At 48.1% G+C, this 16,437-nt stretch overlaps 1 protein-coding gene across 3 annotated transcripts in view; it reads left to right on the forward strand.

Annotated features, from left to right (window-relative positions):
• The first annotated feature begins 14,743 nt into the window (after positions 1–14,743).
• TGM1 (transglutaminase 1) overlaps positions 14,744–16,437 on the forward strand; it is a 41,743-nt gene continuing 40,049 nt past the window's right edge. For 2 of the 3 annotated variants that reach the window (XM_061589520.1, XM_061589518.1), the window contains exon 1: positions 14,876–15,121. The gene's annotated coding sequence lies outside the window, so the exon portion shown is untranslated. Of the gene's footprint in view, positions 15,122–16,437 lie in introns of all 3 variants that reach the window. The other variant, XM_061589522.1, reaches the window with a different exon arrangement.

The following is a 16,437-nucleotide window of genomic DNA, read 5'->3' on the forward strand; positions in this document are numbered from 1 at the left end:
TCAGTGGCCAACCAGATGCCCCACAGGGAAGCCCACAAGCAGGGCCTGAATGCAGCAGCTCTCTCCCCACTTGTGATTCTCAGCAGCGGCCTCTGAACACTGTCGCTCAGTAGTTGGAACACCTGCTTTGCATGCAGAAGATCCCAGCCTCAGTCCCCAACGGCATCTCCAGGTAGGGCTGGGAGAGAGAGCCCTGCCTGAAGCCTTGGACAGCAGCTGCCAGTCTGTGTAGGCAATACTGAGCTGGATGGACTCCTTCTAAGGCAGCTTCCTATGCTGTGGGCTTTCCCATCAGCTTCTAATTGGCCGCTCTGGGAACGAACAGGGCATGAGACTAGATGGACCTCTGGTCAGATGCAGCAGGGCGCTCCTTATGTGCTCCTCTAAAGGGCTGTAGCTCAGTGGTTGGACACCTGCTTTGAGTGCAGATGGTCCCAAGTACGATCCCCAGTGCCATTTCCAGGTAGGGCTTGGGAAAAGGCTCCTGCCTGGAACACTGGTGGATAGTGAACTAGCAGGATCAGTGGTCCAACTCCTACCCTTCCTGTGTTCCTTTTTGGAAAGGCTGCAGCTCACTGGTAGAGCATCTGATTTGCGTGCAGAAGCTGTCAGGTTTGTTGGTTACGTTTATATCCCACTTTTCCTCAAGGTGGCATACAAACATGGTTCCTCCCCCCCCCGATATTATCCTCCCAACAACCCTGCGAGGTAGGTTAGGCTAAGAGACAGTGACTGGCCAAAGGTCACCCAGCAAACATTGTGGCTTAGGAAGGATTTGAACCCTGGTCGCCCAGGTCCCAGTCCGGCATTCTCACCACCACACCACACTGGTTCGTTCCCTGATAGCATCTCCAGGTAGGACTAGGAATGTCACCATCTGAAATCCTGGAGAACTGCTGCCGGTCAGTGTCAGTAATATTGAGCTAGATGGACCGATAGTCTGATTCAGTACGGCAGCTTCCATGCGCCTAACTGAGGGCCCGCAGCAAGATGGCTGCACATTGTCTTCATGAAGTGCTTTTCCCTTAAAGCTGGGAGGGGGAGGCTGTGGCCCTCCAGATGTTGAGCCCCAGCCTGCATGGCTAATGGCCAGGGGTGATGGGGGTTGTAGTCCAGCAACATCTGGAGGGTCACAGATGCTCCCCATCCCTGCCTTTAGCTAACAGAGCTCAAGTGATCTCCTAGATGCAGGCCTGGTGCCTGATAAGTAAATGTTGGTCAACAAATAATAAATGTGCATATGAGTAGAAGCGAAAGTTGTGAAGCAAAGCAACATATTTTCCTTGGTTATAGTTGAAGTCCATGTGTGTCATCTTAGAAAAAGTATTCAGCTGCCACCACCGCTACTTCTGTCTCACCCAGGGGGCAATGCCACTCCTAAGACAGTCCTTGCTGTTTAAAGTTTTAATAGATACTTGTATGAAAAATGATGTTTTTTTATCTAAAAAAATGCTGCTCTATTTACTCTGCCTTTTTGGATTGCAACTCCCATCAACCCCAGCTGTTGATCTAGCTACTAGATACTATTTAGATGCTATTGATTTATTTGATTAAGGCTGCAATTCTAAATACGCTTCCTCTAAATACGCTGAGTAAGTGCTTCTGCATGATTAAGCATGAATGAATGAATGAATCTTTATTACTCACAGCCATAGGCTACCACAATTCATCACATATAAAAGGAAAATACAAAATACATATTAAAAAATACAAGTCATATTTCAGCAAACACAGTTCAACAACATAAAGACACAACACCAATAAGTTTCAGACAGAATTTCCTCTCCCAGGCAAAAGATACACTGACCCACCCCTTGACTTAGTGTATAAGTATTACAGCCATAATGATTAAGCATATAAAATTGTGCACGGCCTGGAGAAAGAGGATAGAGAAGTGTTTTTCTCCCTCTCATAATATCATCCAATGAAGCTGGATTACCTCGAGAGGCTCTCCAGTACTGGAGGCCTTCAGGAGGCACCTGGACAGCCACCTGTCAGGGATGCTTTAAGGTGGATTCCTGCATTGAGCAAATGGCCTTATGGGGCCCCTTCCAACTCTACTTTTCTATGATTCTATGAATGTTGGCGGATTCAGGACAGACACAGCACAGAATTAAGCTATGGAACTCGCTCCCATAGGAGGTAGTGATGGCCACCAACTTGGATGGCTTCAAAAGAGGATTAGATACATTCACAGAGGATATGGCTCTCAATGACTACTAGCCACAGCTATGCTCTGCCTCAATGATCAGGGGCAATATGCTTCTGAATATAAGTTGTTGGAAACCACAGGAGGGGAGAGTGCTCTTGCACTCAGGTCCTGCTTGCCGGCTTCCCTTTGGGGCTTCTGGCTGGCCACTCCGAGAACAGGATGCTGGACTAGAGGGGCCTTTATGGCCTGATCCCGCTGCAGGACTCTTCTTATTTATTTATTACATTTATATAGTGCCCCATAGCCGAAGCTCTCTGGGCAGTTTACAGCAATTAAAAACAAGAAAAACAAATATATAAATTTTAAAACACAAAAATTTAAAAACACAATTTTTAAAAAAATAAACAATTTAAAAACACATGCTAAAATGCCTGGGAGAAGAGGAGAGTCTTGACCTGGCGCCGAAAAGATAATAGTGTTGGCGCCAGGCTCACCTCATCAGAAACATCATTCCATAATTTGGGGGCCACCACTGAGAAGGCCCTCTCCCTTGTTGCCAGACTCCCAGCTTCCCTTGGAGTAGGCACCCAGAGGAGGGCCTTAGATGTTGAGCGTAGTGTATGGGTGGGTTCTTGTCGGGAGAGGCGGTCCATCAGGTATTGTGGTCCTAAGCCGTGTAAAGCTTTATAGGTTAAAACCAGCACCTTGAATTGAGCTCGGAAACATACAGGCAGCCAATGCAAGCAGGCCAGAATCGGTTTTATGTGTTCAAACTGTCTGGTCCCCGTTACCAATCTGGCCAATTCTTAAGTGCTAGTGAACACAGTGGGACTTCCTTGTAAGCAAACCTGCATAGGCTTGTGCTGAAACGTTGCAGCCCAACCTGGAAACGATGCAAGACCCTTTTCATCTGGGCATGCATTTTGTAGCCAGAGATTATAGGAAGCACTTACTTTTTTTGTGGCTTGTGTTTATTTTCAGTTTCAGTCTGTGTTCCTAAACCATTTGGAAGCTGGCAATATTTTTTCTTGGGCAAGCCAAGAATAAAGACATGAGTAAATCTGGCCTTCCCCTTTTCCTCTCTCCTGCCACTGCTGCTACTGCTGCCGTCTTGATCCACCCAGCATTTCCTGTAACTCGCCTGCTGCCTCCACCTTGAGCCAAAGAAATGTGCTTTGACTTGTCAATGCCGGGGAGGGTGCTGTCTACCCATCAGCAGCCTTGCCATGTTGGCTGCAATTCCTGCATTCCCCAAATGCAGAGACCCACATTGTCCTATCAGTGGCATCCTTAATAAAAATTGTTTTCCTCATTGGCCCGCCTGTTGCTTCACTCTCCTCTCGTGGGAACTGTGACCCAGACGCGCACATAATGCAACAGCTCTGGGACCCAGAGTTTGCCACATCTCCTGCCCAAGAGTGTTTGCTAAGAGGCCATTGCAGCATTGACTTGGGGTGCGTCATCACAGGGCACCTCATCCTCCTGCATCAGCTGTGGGCTTTCTGCTGCATATGCCGTCATCAAAGCCTTGTTTTATTTTTAGTTGATTATTGAATTATATAATTGACAGAATGCAATCCTCCATGAGACAATCTCTCGGAGGCATGTGCTGAGAGAAAACAAGGTTTCCATTCTCAGCTCTGCCAGTTAAATTTATTCACACACCCTGACTGGTTAATCAACTCAAACCTGAGTTGATTAATTACCCATTTAAAATATAGGGCCCTGCTGCCCATGTCTCTTCAATGGCTGTAGCTCAGTGGTAGAGCATCTGCTCTGCATGCAGGAGGTCCCAGGTGCAATCTCTGATGGGCATCTTAAGGTAGGGGGTGGGAGACCCCCGTGTCTGAAACCCTGGAGAGCTGCTGCCAATCAGTGTTGACAATACTGAGCTAGACGGACTAATGGTCTGACTGGCATCCTTAATTGTAAGCATAGGACGCTGCCTAATGCCAAGTCAGACCATTAGCTCATCTAGCTCAGGTTTGCCTACACTGATTGGCAGCAACTCTCCCAGTTTCAGATAAAGAATCTCTCCCAACCCCACCTGGAGACACCAATAGCTTGAACCTGGGACCTTTTGCATGCAAAGTAAATACTCTGCCATTGAGCTACAGCCCTTTCCTCTGTTCTTCCTTGGGTAGACATAATACAGGTTTGGAAGGGATGGGAATAATACTTCCTGGTTGTTTATGGTGCTTAAAGCCCTTCTCCAGGCAACCAGGGCAGGAAACATCACAAAATGTGGCTTATTTTTATTTTTCGTTTTGGAGGCCTCAAATGATTACCAGCAGAACACTGTGTGAGCATACAGTGTAATAAAAATTCCTGGGGACTACCAACATTGGAGATTTAATTGTAAGGCTGACATAACAGGTCAGAGTGTACCTATCCATGTACATTCAAAATACGTTTTAGAACCATTCCTCCTGATACCTGTCTGTCTACGGTTGGAAGCAAAGGGCGTTTTTTTTAGCAACTTGGTTTGAAAGAGGGGTTGTTCCTCCTGCTGTGTGTGTGCACTTCTCTCCTCATTCTTGCCTTGGCCCATGCAGTCTTTTACTGGATTCTTTGTGGTATTCCAAAAACAACCTGCGAATCCTGTATGATCAGAGGTGACAGAACAAAAGCATAGGACACAGACTGAGGTAGGCCGCAGGTCCACCTTCTTTAACTGATAGCTGCTCTCTGAGGATTTGGCGATTTTTTCAGACCCCACGACTGAGGCCCCCTTTGGGCTGTTTTAAGTGGGGGGGGATTGAACCTCAGTCCGCACTGCATGAAAAAAGGACATCTCCCACCGAGTACAGCCCTCCTCTGGTATGTGTGCCAAGCAAGCAAAAATTGCTCTCAGATAACAAAAGTATTGCTGTTCTCCACCCTATCTCTGTCTGGGTAGTTAGTGCATGAGTGCCAAACTTTTTTTGGCTGAGGGCCACATTTATCTTCAGCTATCCCTGTGGGGGGCCACATGCCAATAGTGAGTGTGGCCACCCCACTTTCTCTCATGCACTTTTGCATGCACATGAGCAGATTCAGGACACAGACAGGTTTATAGCTCACTCTCCTTGGCTGATCTGTGCAGATCAGCGATGGGGGTGGGAGGTATCACCTCCTCTCCACTCATCAAATGCTTGATCTGATTTGCGGGCGGGGGTGCAATTTGCGTCCCTGTCAGGACCATTTCTATGATGAGAGAAAACAAGGTTTCCATTCTGAGCTCTGCCATTTAACATTATTTCCCTTCCCAGTGCTTAATCAACACAAGCTTGAGTTGTTTAATCTACCCATTCTAAAAACTTTTAAACAGTGGGGCAAAAACAAGAGTGTGCCACATTTCTAGGCAAAGCCCGAATATATACATGATAAAAATCGGGTGCCCCCCACCAAACCTTCAGCCATCTCCTCTGTGATCCCAGCCTTGCCTCTGCATTCTTGACCCCGAATCAAACCCCAGCCTAGTTGGACTCCCCACACCCAGATTTCCGGTGCTCCTCTTCCCAGTGCCCCTCCATCCCTAGTACCTGCTCTCCCTGGTGCTATTCCTGTCTATCCGGCTGATTAATTCCCCAGCCAGCACACCTTGGGTGGGGCACCCTTGGGTGTGTTTTGAAGGCAATCCATGAGGTTATTTTCTTCCACTTCCTTCCCCCCCCTCTATCTCTCAGTTCTAGGAGTCAAACCCGGCTCCCTCTTGCAAAGAAAGGTTGTGGGACCTGTTCGGAGTGATACTGAGCACCTTTCTGGGAAAGGGCCACCTTGCTTCCTGCCACCTGAGTTAGGGTGATGGATAGCAGGGATCTCTTGAGCTCTGTCATGCCAAGTGGATCCTCTTCCCTCCCTTCCCTTGACCTCTAGATTGCAGGGCCTGGGTCGGGGTGGTGTCACCCTCTGCTGTTCCTGCTTTTGGAATTCCCAAAAGGCCTGAGCAGCAAGTCACAATTGGGGGGGAGGGTGGTTTCATTTATGAATCATTTCCCATGCAGCATCCTGAAGCAATTTATGATATAATAAAAATATATATAAAACAGTTACATAGGTAAAAACAGCTAAAACAATTGCATATATTAGTGTGTATATATACACACGTGATAGATAGATAGATAGATAGATAGATAGATAGATAGATAGATAGATAGATAGATAGATAGATAGATAGATAGATAGATAGATAGATAGATAGATAGATAGATAGATAGATAGATAGATAGATAGATAGATGACACCAGCCTTTACCAACAATTTGGTTTTGGACTACAAGTCCCATTAGCCCCAGCCACTATAGCAGGTTGGCAAAGACTGGTTTAAAACAACAGCAGCACATGCATAAAATCAACTCAAATCCAATACCAATTGGGATAAGGATCTCCATTTAAAAGGCTCTTTGAAAGAGGAACATCTTTAGCAAATGCCGCAAAGATAACAGAGACGGTGCCTGTATGTGTGTAATGGGAGGGAGTTCCAAAGGGTAGGTGCCATCCCACTAAAGGCTTGATATTTCTGACATTGTGTGAAATGGACCTCCTGATAGGATGGTATCTGCAGGATGTAGGGGGTGAGATGATCACATGGATGATAAAGTGTAGCATATCATAGTGGCAAGAGTGTTGAGCTAGGATCTAGGAGACACAGGTTAAAATCACCCACTCAGCCATGAAGCTCAATGGGTGACTTTGGGCCAGTCATCTGTTTCTCAGCCTAACCTACCTCACAGGGTTGTTGTTAGGATAATATGGAGAGCGGAGGAACCATGTATGTACGCCACCTTGAGCTCCTTGGAGGACCAGTGGGGTATAAACGTGATCTTAAGATTAAATAAATAATAAACAAGGTTGCCACATTTGGGGGAAGCTGCATCTGTTGACTTTCAGTCTGTCATACACCTGTTCCGGATTCACGGTATGTGATTGCAGCAAGATTTTCGGCAAGGAGAGAGATGACGATTTAATTTTCCCCCAAGCCAGTCTCAGCTGTCGGCAGGGATGATGTAGGCTCCTTGGCATCTGAAGGGTTTGATTGCAGCCCAGGCTGAATCCAGGAATCTGTTTCGGTGCCAGCACTTAACTTCTGGAATGCCACGTCAGATAATAATAAAGGCAAAGTGCCCCTGAGCAGGCACAGAGTGTTTTTCCCACATAGAAAAACACCTGATATGTAGATCACCATGCTTTACATGGACCTACAGCAAAAGGCTCACATACGCACACACTGCACACAGATCGTCTTTCACACACAGCCATCTGCATGTGGATTGCACATTAATTTCTGTGTGGGATTTGTAGTGAGTTGTGCTAAAGAAGAGTACCTCTGAGCAAATGCAGAGTGTTTCCTTCACAGTACAATAACAATCATTCTGTGAGAGGGGGGAAGGAGGTGGAGAAGGATCCAGAGCAGGAGCTAACTCCAGGATTAAGCTTCAGTATGTTGTCACTTTAAAGGTTGCATCCAAGGCTGGTCCTACTCTGAGCAGACCCATTGAAGTTCTTCGACATGATTAACTTAAATTCATTCATTTCAGTGGGTCTGCTCCAAGTTAGGACTAGCATTGGATGCAACCCAAAAAATGTAAACACTATACATATTGAAGGGCTGAAGGGAGTTCTGAATAGGGTTGCCAGGCTCAGGGCCTGATCCTGATCCTGTATCTTTAGGAGAAGAGAAAGTCAGCCAAGTGCAGGTGTTCTTGCAACACTGGAATGGGAAAAACCACAAGGTGGAATTCTCCCTTCCTCTGAACAACTTTTAAAAATACAGAAGACTTCTTGGTTGCCAGGCCCAGCTTCCAACAGGTCTTCTGTATCTTTAAAAGTCGTGCAGGGGGAAGGGAGAATTCCACCTTGTGGTTTTTCCCATTACAGAGTTGCAAGAACACCTGCACTTGGCTGACCTTCTCTTCTCCTAAAGATACAGGATCAGTCTCAGGCTAAGAACCTGGCAACCCTAGTTCTGAAAGGATTGAGACGATCACGGTTCTATCTCTACGCTATACATTTAAAGCACTGTGATACCACTTTAAACAAGCATCCCGGGAACTATAGTTTGGTTAAGGGTGCTAAGAGTTAAAAGACCTGGGTTTCCCTGCCAGAGCTACAGTTCCCGGCATTCCCTGGGAGGAGGGATTGATTGTTTAACCGTTTGGGAATTGTAGCTCTGTGAGGGGAATAAAGGGAATAACAACTCTCAGCACCCAAACTTCAGTGCATCAGGATTTTTTTTGGAGGGGAGCCATAAATGTTTAAAGTGGTATGATACTGCTTTATCATACAGTATAGTGCAGATATGGGACCCAAGATAAAAAGGTCTGGAAGATTAATTTTGCTGTATCCCCTCGGGCAGAGACATACCAGGCAAAGCAGAAGATAGGGTGGCCCAATGCCCCCCTCTTTATCCCCTTCACGGGGTTCCCTGTGCCTTTTTTGGGCTGCGTGGTGGGTAGAAATTCATCATGTGTGGTTTTCCCCATTGCAAAATCTCAAAGTCAAGGTTGAAGAACTTGTGACCTTCCAGATGTTGTTGAGCTCTAACTCCCATTAGCCCCAGCAAGGCTCGATTGCTCCCCCCCCACCCCAATAACTTCTTTTATGTAGGCACCTCCGTCACTATGGAACTTTCTGCAAAGAGGAAAGTTCCTGTAGCCTCTTCCTCCCCTTTCGTCTTTGGAAAACAGGTGAAATCTTTTGTTTGTTAAAATATAACCACATAAATAAATTTCCAGTCACTTGGCACTCAGCCTAACCTACCTCACAGAGTTATTGTTGAGAGAATAAAAGTGGAGACAGGGAAGACCCAGATGGGCCACCGTAAACACCTGGGATGAAGATGAAGGATGGGATACAAATGTAATGTAAGAATACCAAAAAATACATTTGTAAAGTTGCACCAGTTGAATATCTGTCTGTTGTGTATGCCATTTTAAAAAGCTGAACTAGCTGAATATCTGCCTGTTGTGCAAAACTTGAAAACCTGCACCAGTTGAATATCTGTCCCATTGTGCTACTCTTAAAGGAGCAGGTGGCCTCACAGGAAAATGCAGCCTGGGTTTCTCTGGTCCACCAAGGCACTCATCTCCCTTGTGGCCGCACCTTTCTCCCTCACTGTTGCTCTGCGGTGCTCCCTCCCTCAGCCTGTCCTGACATGCACCTCATCTCACCTCCCGTAGGTGCCAACACCTCTAACAGTAATCCTTCCCCCAAATCCAGCTCCGCCTGGGACCTGGCCAGGACTCCTGGGTCCTAAAACTCCAGCTGTAGGACAGAGGCCCGGCCCTGCTGAGTTTTACAGCTGAGTGGCAAGGGAGGTGGGATATCTGACCCTTAGCCCCACACTTTGGGAACAGGAAAGGAGTTTAGTGCCGTGGGAAGGGGGCAGGGACAATATTTGGCTTCTCAGGAAAGAAATTCCATTTATGACAAGGGAGTAGCATGGGAAAAGCCACAGCGCTGGTGAGTTCATTCCATGGATGTCCACTGATTGTGTGGATGATCACAGGCCACGACTGGGCAAGAGCTGGAACTCTGTGTCAGAGCCCCTCCTTTGCAGGCAGAAGGTCCCCAGGTTCAGTTTCTGATGGTAGTGATGGGAACATCCCCTGCCTTAAAAACCCACACGGGTGCTGTTGCCAGTCAGAGTTGACCAGGGGACGTGGGGAGCCTTTTGAGGCTGGTGGGCCGCATTCCCTCCTGGGCAACCTTCTGGAGTGGGGGGGGCACATGCCAGTGTGATCCTTACCTTGGTATCATCTGAGGCCAGTTTCTACACACACTCATAGGCCACATTTGCACCCTATGTTTAAGGCCCATGGGTGGTGTTCACCGCTAGTCCTACTCAGAGTAGACCCACTGAACTTAATGGACATGGCTAACTTTAGGTACATTAATTTCAGTGAGTCTACTCTGAGTAGGGGTTAGTTGAATGCAAACCATGGCTTCCTCCAAAGATTCCTGGGAACTGTTGTTTGTTAAGGGTGCTGAGAATCGTAACTATGTGAGGGGTCAACTACAGTTCCCAGGATTCTTTAGGGGAAGCTATGACTGTCAAAGAGGCATAAACATGTTTTAAATGGATGGTGAGGATGTGACTAGAGACCAACCAACCCCTCTATCCTCCAAGGATAACCAGTAGCAGAGTGGCAAATTCAGAAGTGCAGGGTCCCTTCATAATAGCCACAACCACACCCCTCCCCACTTTTTTGCTGTTGGGTTGAGAATGAGATCTTTGTTAATGCCTTCTCCCACAACAACAGACGTCCCTAGGAGCCAGTATGCATGGAAGGGGAGATCATTAGCTACTGAGAAGACTCTTCTCAGTGGCTGACACACTACGCTTTCATGCCGATTAGCTCATAGGATGCTGGTGACCCTGCTCCCAAACAAGTAAGGAGTCTAAGACTCCCACCCCAGAGACCCTGCATGACTACACTTCTGCGTAACACTAGAACTCATGGACATCCAAGGAAGCTGAATGTTGGAACATTCAAAGCAGACAAAGCTGAGGAATTTGCTCCCACAGGAGGCAGTGACAGCCACCAACTAGGAGGACTTTAAAAGAAGATTAGACAAATTCACGGAGAGTCTTGAGGCTATCAATGGCTACTAGCCACAACGGCTATGTTCTCCCTCCACTGTAGGGTTGCCAGGTTCAGGCCCGGCCTCCAAGAGGGCTTCTGTATCTTTAAAAGTCGTGCAGGGGGAAGGGAGAATTCCACCTTGTGGTTTTTCCCATTACAGGTTTGCAAGAACACCTGCACTTGGCTGACTCTCTCTTCTCCTAAAGATACAGGATCAGGATCAGGATCAGGCCCTGAGCCTGGCAACCCTACTCCACTGTCAGAGGCCATATTCCTCTCAAGGCTGGTTGCTGGGAATCGCAAGTGGAGAGAGTGCTCCCGTGTTCAGGTCCTGTTTGTGAGCTTCCCATAATAGGTGTCTGGTCCTGGACTAGAGGGGCCCCTGGCCTGATGCAGCCACAAGACTCTTCTTGTGTTCTTAAAGAGGGTGCAGAGCAGGCCCAGAAGGGGGTGGCTGAGGAGGAGGAGGTGTCTTGGGTAGAGTTCCAAGGGCCAACAAGAGAGGCTTGGAGGGCCACTTTCGGTCCTCAAGCCTGAGTTGCTCTAATTCTAGCTGGACTAATAGTTTTGACTCCGGACAAGGCTTCCTGTGTATTCTGCTGTACCGATAGGTGGTCTGCCTGTGTGTTCCTGAAGCTTTTCCATACTTTTTTTTTAAAACTGGGGAATTTACAGTGATTGTTTCACATGCTTCAAAATTCCTCCCAAGGTTTCCTCCGTCACTGCATCAACATGTTTGGGGAAGGTGCTTTCTCCTGTTGAATTTCTGCCTGTCATGCAGCTTCTAATGGCGCAGAAGCTTTGGGTTGTATCCAGTGTCAGTCCTACTCAGAGTAGACCCCTTGAAATTAACACATGACCAAATTAGGTCCCTTCATTTCAATGGATCTACTCTGAGCAGGACTTCATTGACTACAACCCTTTGTCAGAAAGGCTTGCAACCCCTCACCCAAGTATCATGGGTCTACTCGGAGCAGGACTTCACTGAGTACAACCCTTTGTTACAAAGGCTTGCAACGTTATTCAAAATGCAAATTTCAGCTGTGTACACACCATACATTTAAAGCACATACCTTTGCCCTGAAGGATCCTGGGAACTGTAGTTTCCCCCTTACAGTTCCCAGCACCCTAAACAAACTACTTCCCAGGATTCTTTGGGGGAAGCCATGTGCTTTAAATATATGCTGTGTAAGCAGCCAGTTGAGGCCCTTGATTACTGATACCATGGATAGGAAATCTGTGGTACTGAGGCCACATGTGGCGCAAGCAGTGAGGGTTTGAGGCTGGCACTCCTACTTTGCAGTGGAAGGGTTTATGGGGCTGGCTGTGGCACAGGGCAATGTCCACACTCCTGCCTGCCCCCAAACTCAGTTGGCTAGAGATTTTTAAAAATGCCCCAAGACATCGGGGGAGGGGCTGCAGATGTGCAGCGGTGCATGTCATACTATGAATGTAGCTTCCAGCACACTCCCCAAAAGATTGGCCACCACTGATCCAGAGAGTGGCATATACCCCACAACTGGGATTTTTTGGCTACTGTACCCCATGCGTTGGTAATTGTGAGAATGGATTACTGCAATGCGCTGTCTGTGGGGCTGCTCTCAGGCCTGGTCCGGAAGCGCCAGCTAGTGCAGAATGCAGAGGCTAGACTGCTGATGGGGTCAGATGGCTGGCAGCATGTGACATCCCTGCTAAATCATCTGCACCGGCTGCCCATGTCTACTGAGCCAGGTGGTCCAAGGCTCTTGTGTTGATATACAGAGCCCTGAAGAACTTGGGTCCAGGATGCTTGAAGGACCACTTCAGCCCTGAAATCATCCGGATGAGCAGTGCAAGTTGTCCTCAGGGTTACAGAGCCCTGACTGGCCTCAACCAGAAGTCGGGCATTTAGTGTTGCCCATCCCATTTATTTATTTATTTATTGTACTTATATACTACCCCATAGCCAAAGCTCCCTGGGCTGTTTACAGTAACTAAAAACATTAAAACAAAAATACAAATTTAAAAACACATCTTTTAAAAACAATTTAAAACACAATTTAAAAATGTAAAACAATTGAAAACACATGCTAAAATGCCCGGGAGAAGAGGAAAGTCTTGACCTGGTGCCGAAAAGACAACAGTGTTGGCACGTGGCGCACCTCATCAAAAAGATCATTCCATAATTTGGGGGCCACCACTGAGAAGGCCCTCTCCCTTGTTACCAGCCTGCGAGCTTCCCTTGGAGTAGGCACCCGGAGGATGGCCTTGGATGTTGAACGTAGTGTACGGGTGGGTTCATATCGGGAGAAGTATTCCATGCTACGGAACACTCTTCCAGCACAGATTCGGCAAAGGCACCCTCGCTTTTGACTTTCAGGCATCTCTTGGATACTTTTTTTTAATGCCCTATTCAGCCATTTCAAATGTAGCCACTTATTTTAATGATTTTTCTGTAATGCTTTTAAAGGTTTTCAATGTTGCTGTACACTACCCTAGTGTTGTACAAGAGGGCGGTATGCATAAAAATATTTTCATATATATAAAGGAAGAAACTAAGCTGTGAATTGAACGCTGTCTACCAAAGGGCTCTTGACAAAGCACAAGTGTCCAGACAGAGCACACGTTGTTTTCATTACTTAGTTTGTTTACTGTCTCTGTTAGGAACGTATGAGGCCACCTTATACTGAGCCGCAACACCAGTGCAACTAGCTCAGTATTTTCCACGGACAGGCAGCAACTCTCCAGGGTTTCAGGCAGGGGACATTGCCAACTCTACCAGAAGATGCCATCAGGGATTGATCCTGGGACCTTCTATCACTCTACCACTGAGCTACAGCCTTTCTCTATAAATTAACCTCTACGCTACAGCATATAATCAAAATAATAAAACCATAAAATACAAAATATTTAAAAGCAGCATTTAAACTGTCAATAGAAAACAGAGAGGAAAGCAAAACTGGGAAGCTACATCTCTTCCACACATCGTGTATAATGAACCCTTTGCACCTTTTACCACATTTACTTTCATTTTTGGAATCTGCTGCCAATGAAGGCTTCCTTCCCTAAGTATTGCACAATGGTAAAATCCCCCTCTTACGCTTGTTTCTCCCTCTCCAACACAGGTTGCAATCTCTTCGGAGCAGGGACCTTGCAGTGTACAATGAATGTATGGAATTAGATGCCACCTGATGTGGGAATGGGTGACTGAATTAGGTGACTTCAAAGGGATATTAGGCAAATTCACAGAGTGTCTTTCAAGGGCTCTTAGCCATTGGCAGGTAAATGGAACCTCCATATTCAGACATAGTCTACCTCTGGGTACTAGCTGCTTGGAGAGCACAAGCCGGAGAGGGCTATTGCATTCATGCCCTCATTGTCAGCTTCCTGATTGGCCCTTGAGGGACATGAGATGTTGCACTAGGTTAACCTTTGGGGTCCATCCAGCAAGGCTCTTCTTCATCACCTTATCCTTTAGTGTTTATTGCTTGATCCCCTGCCCCCCCCAGCTCCTTCTGGGGAGAAGGGCAGGATATAACCTTAATAAATAAATAAAATAGGAACATGGGCGTGTATGAGTCTGTTATGTGGCTTCACGTTGATTACGACTTATGGCGACCCTATGAATTAGGGACCTCCAATATCATTTGTTACAAACCACCCTGTTCAGATCTTGTAAGTTCAGGTCTGTGGCTTCCTTTATGGAAACAATCCATCTCTTGTTTGGTCTTCCTCTTTTTCTACTCCCTTCTGTTTTTCCCAGTATTGTCTTTTCTAGAGAATCATGTCTTCTCATTATGTGTGCAAAGTATGATAACCTCAGTTTCATCCTTTTAGCTTCTTGTGACAGTGACCCAGAGTAGACCAGCTGAAATAAATTAATGGAGCTAAGTTCATCGTGGCCATTCATTTCAGTGGGTCTACTCTGAATCAAAGTGAGTTGAAGACAACCTTTGTTTTTCCCTTCTGAACAAAGCGACTGATTAATAATAATAATAATAACCTCCACCGTCCCCCGCTCACCCTTCGTCCTTCCTGACTCACAGCCAGGTCAGGCTTCTGCTGCCCCCTTGACTCACCCCACGGGCTTCCCCCAATCTCACCCCATGCCTGGGGAGCAGGAGGGTTGTGTCAGCTCCCTGGCAAGCGCTCAAGCGGCGGAGGGGAGGGCGCTCGCCCCGGCCAAGTGGCGCAAGAGGTGCCTTCCCCAGCCCCAAGCCGCCGCCCCCCGCTCGGCCCGCTCGCTCGCACCCTGCCCTCCCCGGATGCCTTTCGTCGCCGCGCCACAAAACCCGGCGGCTCCACCCCAGCCTTGACAGAAGCGAGGCGCTCGCACACCCCACGCGCTCCAGAGAGAGGCCGAGGCCGGAGAAGAGCGAGCGGCGGACCGACCGAGCGACCTCCTCGCCTCCTGCGGCTGCCAGGTGGGCGCTGCCGGGCGGGGGCACCCTGGGCTCCCGGCACCCGCCAGGGGGGTCCAAGGCTCGGGAGTTGGAGGGGGCGCTGCGGGGGTCCACGGGTCGGCGGGGTGGAAGGAAAGAGAGCGGGCTGGAGGGTGAAGTCTGCCCGGCGCATCGAAAGCGCGAAGGAAGTTTTGGAAGTTTCTGGAGCAGAAAACGCGCGTCGCCGAAGATGGTTTTGATGGGAAATTGGGGGGGGGGGCGGACATAGCCGCAGGTGCGTGTGGAGGAATCTCTAGCTGGTGAGTTTTTTGGGGGGGGGGTTGAAGAAGACTTGGGAAAGGAGACAATGCAGGGAGGGGGATTTGTGTTCTTGGGGACGTGTGGACGCCTGGAAGGGGGTTCAAGAGGGTTTGATGCCAGAGAGGAAGGCTGGCTTAATGACGGGGGGGGGCTTGGGGAACGGGGGGAAGACTAGGACGGAGACATTTGGGGGTGTTAGGAGTAAAGGTGGATGGAGGAGAGGGGACCTGCCTAGTGATGGAGGTTTTTGAGGGGACAGAGAACTGGGGTCCAAACTATGGCTCGGAGAGGCAGCATCAGGGCCGGACTTTGGGGCAGACTTCCCTGGTCCCGCTCAGCAGAACGGACTGGAGGGTCCCCCCAAACAAGCAGAATAATATAGTTTGCTGTCTAAAAATGTGTGTAAGGCGCGTTTTGAGTTCAGAATTTGAAGCGTGTTTAAAGCATCTCCCCACCCCAAGAATCCTGGGAACTGTAGTTTACCCCTCACGGAGCTACAATTGCGAGCAACAAACTACAGTTCCCAGGGTTCTTTAGGGGTGGGGAAATATGCTTTAAATGTATGCTGTGTACGGCTCAGTAGGATCCCCTTATTATCCAGGAATCCGGTTTTTCAAACAGGTGAGCCCATTTCCATAGCGGGGACTTGAGCAATCAAGGCAGCGGCGTCTGAGAACTCCCGGTAATGGAAGGGGTTGGAATTTGGGGAGGGGTCTCAAGAGACACTCCTTCAGTGTGGGGAGATCAAAGGTGCCAGCGCTCCTGAGCATGCCGGACCTGAGCATAGAAGTTCAGATACCAGCTTGAAGCAGCGAGAGAGGGGCAGGCAAATGTGTAAGGACCCAGTCCTTTGGGACATGCTGTTTGAATGATGCCGCCTTTGGTTCAGTTGGAAACGGCTGTGATCCCCAGGGAGGGTTTACAAGCTGTTAAAAATGGGTGATCCCTCTTGATGGGAGCTAGACTGGGCAGCTGTGCCAAGCGACAGAGAGGGTGACTGGTGCCAGGGCATGCAGAAGAGCTGCAGGTGTTGTAGC

This window comes from Rhineura floridana, chromosome 11, assembly GCF_030035675.1.
Source record: "Rhineura floridana isolate rRhiFlo1 chromosome 11, rRhiFlo1.hap2, whole genome shotgun sequence".
Lineage (NCBI taxonomy): Eukaryota > Metazoa > Chordata > Lepidosauria > Squamata > Rhineuridae > Rhineura > Rhineura floridana.